General features: G+C 42.0%; 1 protein-coding gene and 1 long non-coding RNA gene across 2 annotated transcripts in view; one reads left to right on the top strand and one right to left on the bottom strand.

The window, feature by feature from the left end:
• Positions 1–12143, top strand: part of PIK3AP1 (phosphoinositide-3-kinase adaptor protein 1) — a 118105-nt gene that overhangs the window by 44649 nt on the left and 61313 nt on the right. The window lies entirely within an intron of this gene.
• LOC132685625 (uncharacterized) lies at positions 755–8587 on the bottom strand. Its single transcript, XR_009613228.1, has 3 exons — positions 8514–8587; positions 1319–1450; positions 755–842 (listed from the first exon to the last, which is right to left on the bottom strand). It is a non-coding gene; the product is annotated as an uncharacterized LOC132685625 (long non-coding RNA).

Here is a 12143-nt window from a genome sequence, read left to right on the forward strand (position 1 = left end):
CAAAAAGAAATAAACATTAAAAAAAATTTTTTTTCCTTTGGTCTCCCAGTTCTTGGCCGGGTGAAAATAAACTGTATTTTTGTGGCCTGCGCCAGACAAAGCCCATTTGTCTGTCCTCACACCAGTAAATCTAGACATCAATGTCTGTTTAGATTAGAATTGATTTCTGAACCAGGAAACTCAGAAGAGGCTGTTTAAAGAGTAGTTATTAATGGCCTCATTACAAGCGTATGTCCTGCCATTTGAACGAAATTTACATAGAGAGAGGAAGCACATTTATAAGTATCGGAAAGAGGTGAAGAAAGAGGAAGCCTTCATGGGGGCTGTGGTACCTCCTGCTTTGTTAGCAACACTGGGGTTTCCTGAAGGATGAAACAGGGGCTTACAGGCCTCCAGCCCTGAGAGCCCTCCTGGTGGAGAGCCTTCTCCCCAGGGGTGGATTTTGGAATGCAGGTATGGTTGACGCTTCTTAAGGATTTTGATAAACTTGGCCCATGAAAGCTGTGCTTGGAGCATCCCCAGAGATGCTGGATCCAGGGTAGAGGTGGGTTTCTGCAACCCTTCCCAGATTTATCTCAGAGACTGGTTGAGGGACTTCTGTCTGTGGCCAGGGAGAAGCTCACCCCGGAGGAATTATTCCTCTCCTGGGGTCATCTTTCGTGAGATCAATTGTTCCTTCAGACTGAGAACTGGTTAGGAAACGGGAACCTTGAGTTCTAAATCTGGTTCTACCATTAAACCCACTGCTGATGACCTAGGGCGAGTCATTTCATGTCCTTGTGCCCTCCGTTTTCCATCTGCAAGGTGGAGACAGTCGTGTCTGGCACAGGTAGCTGAGGACACTGAAAGGAACAAATGAGAACAAATTAAAAACTTCTGAGGCACTGGGTGGTGCGAGAACTCCAAATAACCCTTGGCTTCTTGGATGAGGGCGGAGCAGTTTGGGTCTGGTACTCAGGGGGGTTTCCTGCAGGTTGAACTTGGGAGAGGGCTGGAGAGGCCCAGCAAGGCTGGGGGGCAGGAGAGGCTGTCAAGCTCACTTTGGTTGTCATGGCAGCCTCATCTGTGGGGCTATTTTTATTCAAGCTGAAGAGCAGGTAGGGTGTGTTGGGGAGGGGAAGGAAAGAGCCGTCATCTTTCGCTTTAAAGCAAAACAAAACTAACACTTTGACCAGTTCATTTAGAGTCACTGGGTGGGGGCTGGATAGAGATCTGAGAGTCCTGAGGTCTCCTCTTCTCCCGTCCAGCACCCTTATCCTGAACTTGAAGGGGGGCCAGGGGAATTAACCTGGTGAAGGAAGGAACAAGGACTCCTTACCTATGTGAGCTGGAGAAGACTGGCATTGATGTACAGTAGAGTCCTGATCAGAACCCTCTACCTTGTGCTGCATATCCACCGGCGTGTAATGAACCTGGGCCACCTCAGGAATCTGCGGCTGGCATAGAACATCTGGATGGCAAAGCGGGTTGAATGCGACAGGTGAGCTGGCCTGTGTTGGGAAAGTCAGCAACACCGACCACCTCAGGAAGTCAGCCTGGGTTTATGGGAGGAGTGGACTCATTCTTGCTCCTCCTTTCTATTGCTTTCTCCTTGTTTCCAGGGAGGCAGAGTGGCCACCATGAGTTTATTGAAAGTCTGAGTTGGGGATATGCCCGCGGGACTCCCTGCCTTCCCTTTTTAACATCACGAGGGTGAGATGATGAAGGCGACATGGCCAACGATTGATATCACTTTAATGAACTCATTCTAACTCTAAATAATCTCTAAACAATCGTCACCTCCCCCCACCCGACTTTAATGCCAGTAAGATATGTGGTGGGTAAGGCATTCCTCCGACTCCTCCTACCGCCATTCAGACTGATGACTGTATGTGACTCTGTCGGGGGGTTGGTGACCTGTAGCTTGGGTATACTTGTTACTGGGTTGGGAGCTTTTTAAGAGAAAGGGGTTCATCGGACAGGAAATTCAGTACCCACTAACCAAGGTGGGTGAACAAGTGGGGAGAAAGACCCATGGGTGATGACTAAAATGAATAAGCCAGGAAGCGGGGGGTTACAGAAACCCAGAACCCGAGTCCCGCCATTACAAGCCTCTCACCTCGCCCCAGAATCCACATGCTCTTGCAGGGAGCAAAGCCTCCTTTATTTGGATGCACACATTTGGAACCTGGGGACGAGGCTAGGCCTCAGGTCTCCCTCTGCGTTTTCTAAGGACATAATAACCATAACCCTAATTTTCTAAGCTCATAGCGTAGAAACAAAATACATGGTAGGAGAAATGTTTAGTCTACTTGAGAATCATTTTTGTAAGCATTTTGTGAACCATGCTTGTGGTATATTCTCAGACATCAGGTTAATTATAGCATCTCATTCGTTCGAGAAAGCGATAGAGCAGGATGTTGGCTTGGCAACAGTTTGTTAGCCTCCAGTTTGTGTTTTCTTATTTATTTGGAGGCACTGTTTGCTCCACACTGTTTGTGTGTTGGGTGGTCAGCCATTGGGTGGTCGCATTCTGACCAAGATTTACAAAAGAGCTGACATACTCTGCTTGTGTGTCTGGAATTATTTTGAAAAACAAGCAAAGTTCGTCCACTTTTAGAAAAATGAAACTATATTTTCAATCTGTATTTTACAGAATGGCCTTTTCTCCTGAGTAGTGTTGCTGACAGGTCTTTGATACACAACCAAAGTCCCTGAAATGGCATTCAGGGCCCTCTCATTCCCTTTCCCCTCTTACCCCATATAGAAGGTACCCCCACAGTGCTTCCTGTAGCTCAAACGCATCATTTGCTGTGAAGCCTTTGTGTCCTTAGTCATGCCTTTACCTCTGCCAGGAAAGTCGCCCTGACCCCCCTGCCCCCATGTCCGCATTCTCTGTGTCTTTCAACTCCATACCTGCCATTTCTTTGGGGATGTCCTTTCTGCTTTGATCCTCTAGTGGCCATAAACTGTGTTTTATTGATAAATTCCTGCTTTTCCCTCATGAGGTTTATGTATTTATGTATTTATGTATGTATGTATTTATTTATTTATTTTTAAGTTATTCCTGTTCTCATTTGTCTCTGGAGGTTGAGAGCAGCTGTCCTGTGTTTTTTGCCTGTGTGATCCCCCCACTGCCAGGGAAGACAGAAATGTTCTCACCCCTGCATTTCTTGGGGGTCCTAAGATATGCTTTGAATATTTATTATTCATTGATAGGCAATGACTATATGTGGAAGGAATAAAGGAAAGAATTATGAATTATTTTATTAATTTAAATGGAAAATGTACCTTCTTCACCAAAGGGTCATCTCAGCATCCAGCTACTATTTGAATCAATTAAAGAAAGTTAACCTGCCTTCTTCATCCCTCGGGAAGGTTTTCTCAACTTCTGAAACTTCTGTTCTATTTTTCCTGCACCAGCACATTTTAAACACTTAAAATATAACTTACTTCATGTTGTTGTGGTTATGGTCTCACCACACAGGCTGCTGCTTGCTGGTAAGGGATTCCATAGTTCTGTCATGTTTTTCCCATGGAGCTTCCTCTTCCCAGTTCAGCTGTAAGCTGAAGGCCAAGACTGTGGAGGACACATTGTATAGTCCCCAATGGGACCCATGTCTAACATGTTCAGTAGGTGCTTGCTAGGTCATCTGGAAGCTCAGGCTTCGGAAAGCTTTATGTCAGGCTTTCAGGCATAGTCGTTTTATGGTTTCAACATTGTAGCTTAGGTAGGACGGGTGAAAATCATAATAGTTGAGAAATGTCATCCTGACATTAGAAAAGCCACTGGAAGTTTCTCCAGACTTCAGGCAACTCTCTATATTCCTGCCTCACCTGTGTGATGGTTAAATTTGCGTCTCTGACCCAGGATGCAAATGCAGAGAGAATATGGCCGCTTTCATTCCCGGACCCCGCTACCTGGGTTTCGTGGCTATTCACGTCTGCATCCTTCCAAGAAATCTTTGAGTTTCTTCACTCTTTTCTTTTAACAGCTGCACTGGAAATCTTGGACATAACTGACGATCCTCTCCTATTTCATTCTAGCCCAGGGACACACATTCCCCGGTGACCACAATTGGAGTCGCCCTAATGATCATTTCTGTTTCATGCCATTTGGGGCTATATTGGTAGAAAGCTTTTCATTCTCTGCTGAAATGTATCGCCTTCATTTCTTTCTTTGTTCACTTTCTTTTTCCTTCTCATCCAAAACTTGGATTCAGTATGTTCATACTTCAGGTCTTCTTCCTCTCTTCCTCCCTTTACTTTACCTTATTTTAAAAATTACTGATGAATTTAGCTTAACAAAACGGGAGCAGTACAGCATAATTCACCTTTCTTCAAACTTCAGTCACGTGAGAATTATCAACATGGCTTTTGATTTATCTTTTTCAACAGTTTTATTGAGATATAATTCATATGCCATGCAGTTCACCCATTTAAAGGGTAAAATTCAATGGGTTTTTTGGTTTGGGTATATTACATTATCAATTTTTTAAATGTGGCAAAATATGATATATATTTGCCATTTTAACCAATTTTAAATATACAATTCAGCGACGTTAATGACATTCACAATGTTCAACCGCTATCTATTTCCATTGTACTATTAACACTATTTTGTGGGTGTCTGGCCAATTCAATTGGTAGGGCATGTGACTCGATCTCAGGGTCATGAGTTCAAGCCACACACTGGGCATGGAGCCTACTTAAAAACAAAAAAAAAAAAACCCAATATTGTCTTTGAGTCATTTCATGTTTTTTAAGTAAACTTATCTTATTTAAAAAGGGTGTTCTTAGTTTAGTTTTTATTTAGAGAGAAAAGAAAGAAAGAAAGAGAACATGAGGAGGGGAGGGGCAGAGAGAGAGGGAGAGAATTTCAAGCAGGCTCTGCACTGTCAGCACAGAGCCTGTTGCAGAGCTCAAACCCACGAACCTCGAGACCATGACCCCAGCCAAAACCAAGAGTCAGACCCCTAACCGACTGAGCCTCCCAGGTGCCCCTATGTAAATTTATTTTAAAAGGAAATTTTGGGGTGCCTTGGTGGCTTAGTCAGTTAAGCACCTGACTTCAGCTCAGGTCATTATGTCATTATGTGAGTTCTAGTCCCACACTGGGTGAGCCAAACTTCTTTCTCTTTCTCTCTCTCTCTCTGTGCCCTTTGTGGGATCCTCTCTCTCTCTCCCTCTCTTTCTCTGCCCTCGCTCACTTGTTCCCTCTCTCTATCGATTAAAAAAAAAAAAATGAAGCTTTGCCACTATAATTGAAAAACCAGAATCTTTTAATGTTGAAAAAGGTAACTTTAAAAATAAAGACAATAAAAATCAAACAATGGTATTAAGTTTTACTGGATACTTGAGCCTACAGAAGTCTGTGGGGTTAAGGCCTTGTTCTCACCATTGTACCAAGGGAGAAAAAGAAAAGCATGTGAAAGAGCTATTAAAGGCATCCTCTTATCATACCAGGTCTTCTTGATATAGTGGGATTGAAAGAATTGAAAGGGGATTGCTTTCTACCATGTGGTTCATTGTCACTGAATATTTGCTGTTCACTTTGGAATCATCTCCTGTACACCAGGTTATGTGGGTCACAGTGTGGAAAACACTGTAAAAGTGCACAAGAGCATGGATTTGGGGGTTAAATTTTCACACAGCAAGCACTTGAATGATTTGGACAACTTGCTTAAATTTCCGTGCCCTAGTTTTCACATCTGTGAAATGGGCAGAGTCATTATCAATCTCTTAGTTGTGATAAAATGGAATCTTATATGTTAAGGGTCTTGCCTGGTTCCTGGCGTATAGTAAATGCTCAACAAATGTGTATTTTTTTTTTAAGTTTATTCATTTTAAGAGGGAGATAGAGAAAGCACAAGTGGGGGAGGGACAGAGAGAAGGTGAGACAGAATCCCAAGCAGGCTTTGTTCACGCCATCCGCGCAGAGGCTGATGTGGGGCTCAAACTCATGAACAGTGAGATCATGACCTGAGCTGAGATCAAGAGTTGGACACTTAACTGGCTGAGCCACCCAGGTGCCCCCAAATGCGATTATTTTTAAGAATGATCCTTGTTTATAGTTCTCCCAAAGTTTAGCATTACCTTACAAAGAAAAGTTAGCTTGTATATTCTGAAGAAACTCTCCAAGATCAGCAAACATCATTCTCTGGCCCTCCTGCAGACTATCAAAATGCCATAGTCCTGACTGAGTGCCAGACAATGTGCAGGAAAAAGACAGCAAACTTAATGGTCTGAAAACTTAATTGGGAAGTAAGAGAGTGCAGTCTTGCATCAGAGACCCCTTGAACTTGCAGGATCCTGGCTGGTTCCATTGATGTTCAGTGTCTCTTGACTTAAACCCCATTCTCAGGATGTGCCTATTGGTCCCGGTTGCAGGTCACAGCACACCTAACCCAAGGCAGCATGGCTCAGAACAAGACAGCATCACCAGGCATTGGTGAGCAAAAGCCCACATTGTGTCTCATGAGTTGCAGCCACAACCCCACACCAGGAATAGCAGGTGACAGCTGCTTCCTGCCTTGGACCCATCCAAACACGAGGCCAGACACAGACCCCTGGGGGTGAATTCCCACTTGCTTGCTTACTTGAGTCCTTCAGGCACATGTTTCCATCTATAAAATGAGAATAGGGTCTTGATTCCTATCTCCTAGTGTTGTTGTAAGTATTAAATGAGATTAAGACTGTTAAGCAGTCACCACAGTATTCAATGAATGGTAACTTTTATTGTTATTATTAGTAGGAAGGAGTCTGTCACCAATCAATCCTCTGACCTAGTATGAGTGGCTCCACGTGGTGCAGTGGGGGTACAGGTGAATACATATATGCATTTCATTTAAAATTCATAGCTTGAAAAAATGTTTATTTATTTGGAGAGAGAGAAAGAGAATGTGTGAGCATGTGTGAGTGGGGGAGGGGCTGAGAGCAAGGGAGAGAGAGAGAATCCTAAGCAGGCTCCAGGCCCAATGAGGAGCCCAAGGCAGGGCTTGATCTCATGACTGTGAAATCATGACCTGAGCTGAAATCAAAAATGTGATGCTTAACCGACCGAGCCACCCAGGTGCCCCTAAAACTCATGGTGTTTATAGACCCAAATAATGTATAGACTCCTTCACAGAGGGAAAAAAACCCATTATTCTGATGTTGTTTAACTATGTATGAACATATTCTTTACGCTTAGGCTCAGTATTCTTACGCTTAGTATTCTTTCCCAACTCTGAAAGCAGAACATGGGCAAGATACAAATATAGGTATGAAACAAATAAAAGGCATACTGACTATATTTATTTCATCAGACGATGCTGGTTTATTGAGGAAGCATCATGAACATGGCACGAGGCTGTGGTGCTCACTGATTCCATTGAGGGGGTTGCTGCAGCTCCCCTGTGTTATTTTGGGACTTGGATCTCCCACCGCATCTCTCTATATGAAGTAGTGTACAGGGAAACCCTCTGGTGTTCATGTGGCACAAATGCCTCCTCTGCACATTGCCCTGCCCCCTCTCCTCTTTGCTCATTAGCCTCTGACATTCAGAATAGCACAATCTAGCTGCAAAATGATTGCAACCCACCCCCTCCACACACACACAGACACCACAATCCTATGGCAGGACCCAGTTATAACATGGTCATCTAGATAACTTGGAACGTGTTTGCCTTTTACTTTAAAGGCATTATCATCTAAATTTAAAGCCCAAGCACAGATTCTCATAAGGACTATAGGGGAGGACTTCTGGCAGATACCAGTTTGAGAAACATTGATTCACATCCTCCCTAGATCCCCAAAGAATTTGGAGCAGCCTCCAAAATTAAACACAATATTAAAGACAAATAGGCATGACCAAAGACCTGGGTGAGAGTGTTAACAGCAGTTAAGAACCAAAATGATGACCGAACTGTCCGGAAGTAAGGGCAAAAAGTGAAATGCACCATGTTAGCCTGTTCTTGTGGTCTAGTAAGAGAAAACAGGCAAGTTCTCTGAAGAGACAAACTTTTCCTGCCACTGAATCCTAGGAGTATTTGCCACATGGATCCTTTATAGATAAGACTTTGTGTGTGTGTGTGGGGGGGGGGGGGCAGATGTACAAAGGAAGTCTTTTTTTCTATGATTTCTCCAGAGTTCCTGTGGACCTCGTAAAAGCTGAGAAAATATTGTTCAATTTTAAAGCAGTGAGGATACTATTGGTGTCTTAATAGTACTTTACATTGTGGGGGGTCCTTGGGGTTTTCGGAATGCCTTCACTCAAACATTTATTATTTGAGTCTCAGGACAGCAAAGGTGGTATTATGAGGGCACCTGGGTGGCACAGTTGGTTTAAGCATCCGGCTTCGGCTCAGGTGATAATCTCACAGCTCATGGGTTCGAGCTCCTCATCAGGCTCTCAGATCCTGTGTCTCCCTCTCTCTGCCCCTCCCCTACTCATGCTCTGTCTCTCTCTGTCTCTCCAAAATGAATAAACGTTAGAAAAAAAGGTGGTATTATCTTCAAGGTGGGGAGGGGTCACAAGGGATCTGCATACTTACGTGGCAAAGCTTGGTGCCATGTCACTCTGTCAGGTGGGTTTCAGGGGTGCTTATGTCTGGGTTGGCATTTCCTTCAAAGGAAACTTTGGATTTGCTGAAGTGGTTGGCCTGGCCCAGTCTGTAGTACGCTGTGGAAGAGGCAGATGTGGCTGAAGAAACGCAAGCGATAGTGTTGTCAATCAGCGGCTCCAGAATCAGCCGGCAGAATGAATGGCATCCTGCCTGACTTCCTGAAGTGAATTAGCTGCTGGGAGTGAATTCATTTCAGGTGACTAAATGAATAGACCTACTGGAAGGAATTGTTTATATGCCCCATCTGAATGCTGGGGAATATCTGCCAAGTGCCGCACTGTTAGGGTCAATCTCATTTATGCCAAGCTAGTGACACGATTAGCCAACGGAGTCAGTTGCTGCTTTTCTCTGTACCCCAACCCCCATTATCCAAGTGCTTTCTCATTGTGTAAAATAGGAAAACACATGGAAGGTTGGGAGGTAGGAAGGAAGGAGGAAAAGAGGGAGGGAGGGAAGAGGGGCCATGCACAATCCAAGGACAGATTTTCTTCTGACCTTTTAAATGCGTTTTTCTTTATATAGTTGATATCCGACACTATAAGATATATGACTCTATATCCTGCTTTTTTGCTTAACATAATATCATAAGCTTCTACTTAAAACTCTTTTTTTTTTTAACGTTTATTTATTTATTTATTTATTTATTTATTTATTTATTTATTTATTTTTTGAGACAGAGACAGAGCATGAACGGGGGAGGGGCAGAGAGAGAGGGAGACACAGAATCGGAAGCAGGCTCCAGGCTCTGAGCCCTCAGCCCAGAGACCGACGCGGGGCTCGAACTCACGGACCGCGAGATCGTGACCTGAGCTGAAGTTGGACGCCCAACCGACTGAGCCACCCAGGCGCCCCATACTTAAAACTCTTTTAAAATGATATTTTTAAATGTTCTTTCATCAGTTAGGTTGTTTTCCACTTTTCATGGATACGAAGAGTGATTTAGCAGACATCTTTGTTCATTGTCTTTCTCTACATTTTGAACATTTATTTTCCCCCTTAAGAGAGACTTATAGTAGAATTATGCGGCCAAAGGTATGAGCACTTTAAAGACTTTCTCTTTCAGGGGCGCCTGGGTGGCTCAGTCAATTGAGAGTCTGTCTGATTCTTGATTTTGGCTCAGGTCATGATCTCGTTGTGAGATCGAGCTCTGTGTTGGACTCTGCGCTGAGTCTGGAACCTGCTTGGGATTCTCTTTCTCTCTGTATCCCTCTCCTGCTCATGCTCTCTCTCTCTCTGTCTCTCTCTCTCTCTCTCTCTCTCTCGCAAAACAAAACAAAACACCAAACCAAACCAAACCAAAACCAAAACCTTTCTCTTTCTCGGCATATGAACACATGCCTTTCCAGAAAGGTCTTACCAGTTTATACTTCCCTCAGCATCAAATGAGAGTCAGTATATTACCTCACCTTCAAAAGTTTCCTAACTCGAAAAGGTAAAATAGCAGTAAATGTAAAATGTTATTTTTATTTTATTTTCATGATCATTAGTGATAATGAATGATGGTTTATTTCTTTTTAGATGGGGAGTTAATTTGTATTTTTTTCCTTGGTGAATTATCTACTTATTGGGTATTTTAAAAGACATTTCTGTGATCTCTTCATATCTTAAGGAAATTATCCCCTTTGCTTGTTTATTTCTAATTTTAAACCAGTTTGTGATTTGCCGCTGGATTTTTTGGTAACACTCTATTGAGACGTAATTCATATAATATACAAGTTACCCATTTAAAGTGTAAAATTCAGCGAGGTTTTTTTTGGTATATTCACAGACTTTTGCAGCTATCACCACAATTCATTCTAGAATATGTTCATTACCTCAAAAAAGAAACTACATACCCCTTAGCTATGCTCCCCCAACTCCCTAGCCCCCACCAAGCCCCAGCCCTAGGCAACCACTAATCTACTTTTTGTTTCTATAGATTTGCCTATTGTAGACATATCATATATTTGGAATAAAAAAATATGTGGTCTTTTGTGACTGGCTTCTTTCACTCAGTATGTTTTCAATGTCAATATTTTATTCCTTTTTATGACTGAATAATATACCATGTTTTGTCTATCCATTCATCAGCTGAGGGACAATTGGGTTGTTTCCAATTTCACTATTATGACTAATGCCACCAAAACAATATGATTTAGATTTTAGGTTTTTAAAATGTTTTTTACTGAAGTTTTAAATTCATACCAACCCTATTGCTTGTTTGGATTGTATTTCTTTTGTTGTTTAAGATTAATAAGTCTTTTCTCGAGCCAATGTTAAATTTTCACCCATATTTTCATCTTTTTAATTTTAAAAATCTGTTTTATTGTTCACTTCAGTCTATAATCCATATAAACTTTATTTGGAGGTATGTGAGAATTAGAAAGCATCGCAATAGTCCCTCTGTTTTCCCATCCCTGCCCCAAAATAGCTAAATTTTCCCAGCACCATTTCCTGAGTCATTCTTCTCACCAACCATTTTCTTTATACTGATTTTTAATGCTTTCTTTATCACATATTAAGTTTTTATGAGAATGAAGCTTGATTTTTGGGTTATCCATTGAATTTAATTGCTTTTTAATTTTTTTTATAAATGTAATCTAAAATAGGAATACACTTTATTGTTTCTTAAACTTTAGTAAGAGACATAAAACATATATAATCTATGATTATTGATTTAGTCAGATTTTCTTCTTATTTTAAGACCATTTTGGCAATTAATATTTTTCTATAAAAATTGTACTGAAATCTAAAAAATTCTTAGCATGGAATTCACATCAGTGTGTTTCTAAAATTCTCCATATCTTTTATTATCCTGTCTTTCTCATTGGCATATTTGTATTTTCTCTGCTCTTTCCTTAATATTATTTACTAGAGCTCTGACTCTTTGGCTAGCTGACTAATAATAGATCAGTAATTTGGGAGAAATGACATGTTCTTCTTTCTTGAAGCACTGGTAGACTGTACAATGGTTCTGTCCCAAGGAGCTTGTACCTGTATTGTAATTGGCAAAAGTTGGTGCTTGGGACTCGGCCGCTCAGGGTAGCATCTAAACAATTCTGGAGCAATTCTGGGGAGCTTCTTGCAGTTTAAAGTAACTGATTGGAGGGGTGCCTGGGTAGCTCAGTCCATTAAGTCTTCGACTTCGGCTCAGGTCACGATCTCCAGGTTTTTGGGTTTGAGTCCCGCATCCAGCTCTGTGCTGACAGCTCAAAGCCTGGAGCCTGCTTTCTATCCTGTGTCTCCCTCTCTCTCTGCCCCTCCCCTGCTTGCACTCTCCTTCTCTCTCAAAAATAAATATATATTAAAATAATAATAATAATAAAAATAAAGTAGCTGATTGAGTGTTTTAACTCAATGAGGTTATTTTCTTTTCCAAGAAGAACCTCAGAAATGAAAAAAAAAATGGGATAGTTCAGGCATCTAATAATAAAATATTGAAGCTTGAGGTGATATTATATAATTACTCAGAAGAAGAATATTAATCATCACTGATCTTTTCGGCTCTTTCCTTCACAAGGTCCCTTGGTGGCTGAGAGTTGCTTGGGTGGCATGTACAACTCCGTTCATGGGAATGGG

Source organism: Panthera onca, chromosome D2 (genome assembly GCF_046562875.1).
Source record: "Panthera onca isolate mPanOnc1 chromosome D2, mPanOnc1 haplotype 2, whole genome shotgun sequence".
NCBI lineage: Eukaryota > Metazoa > Chordata > Mammalia > Carnivora > Felidae > Panthera > Panthera onca.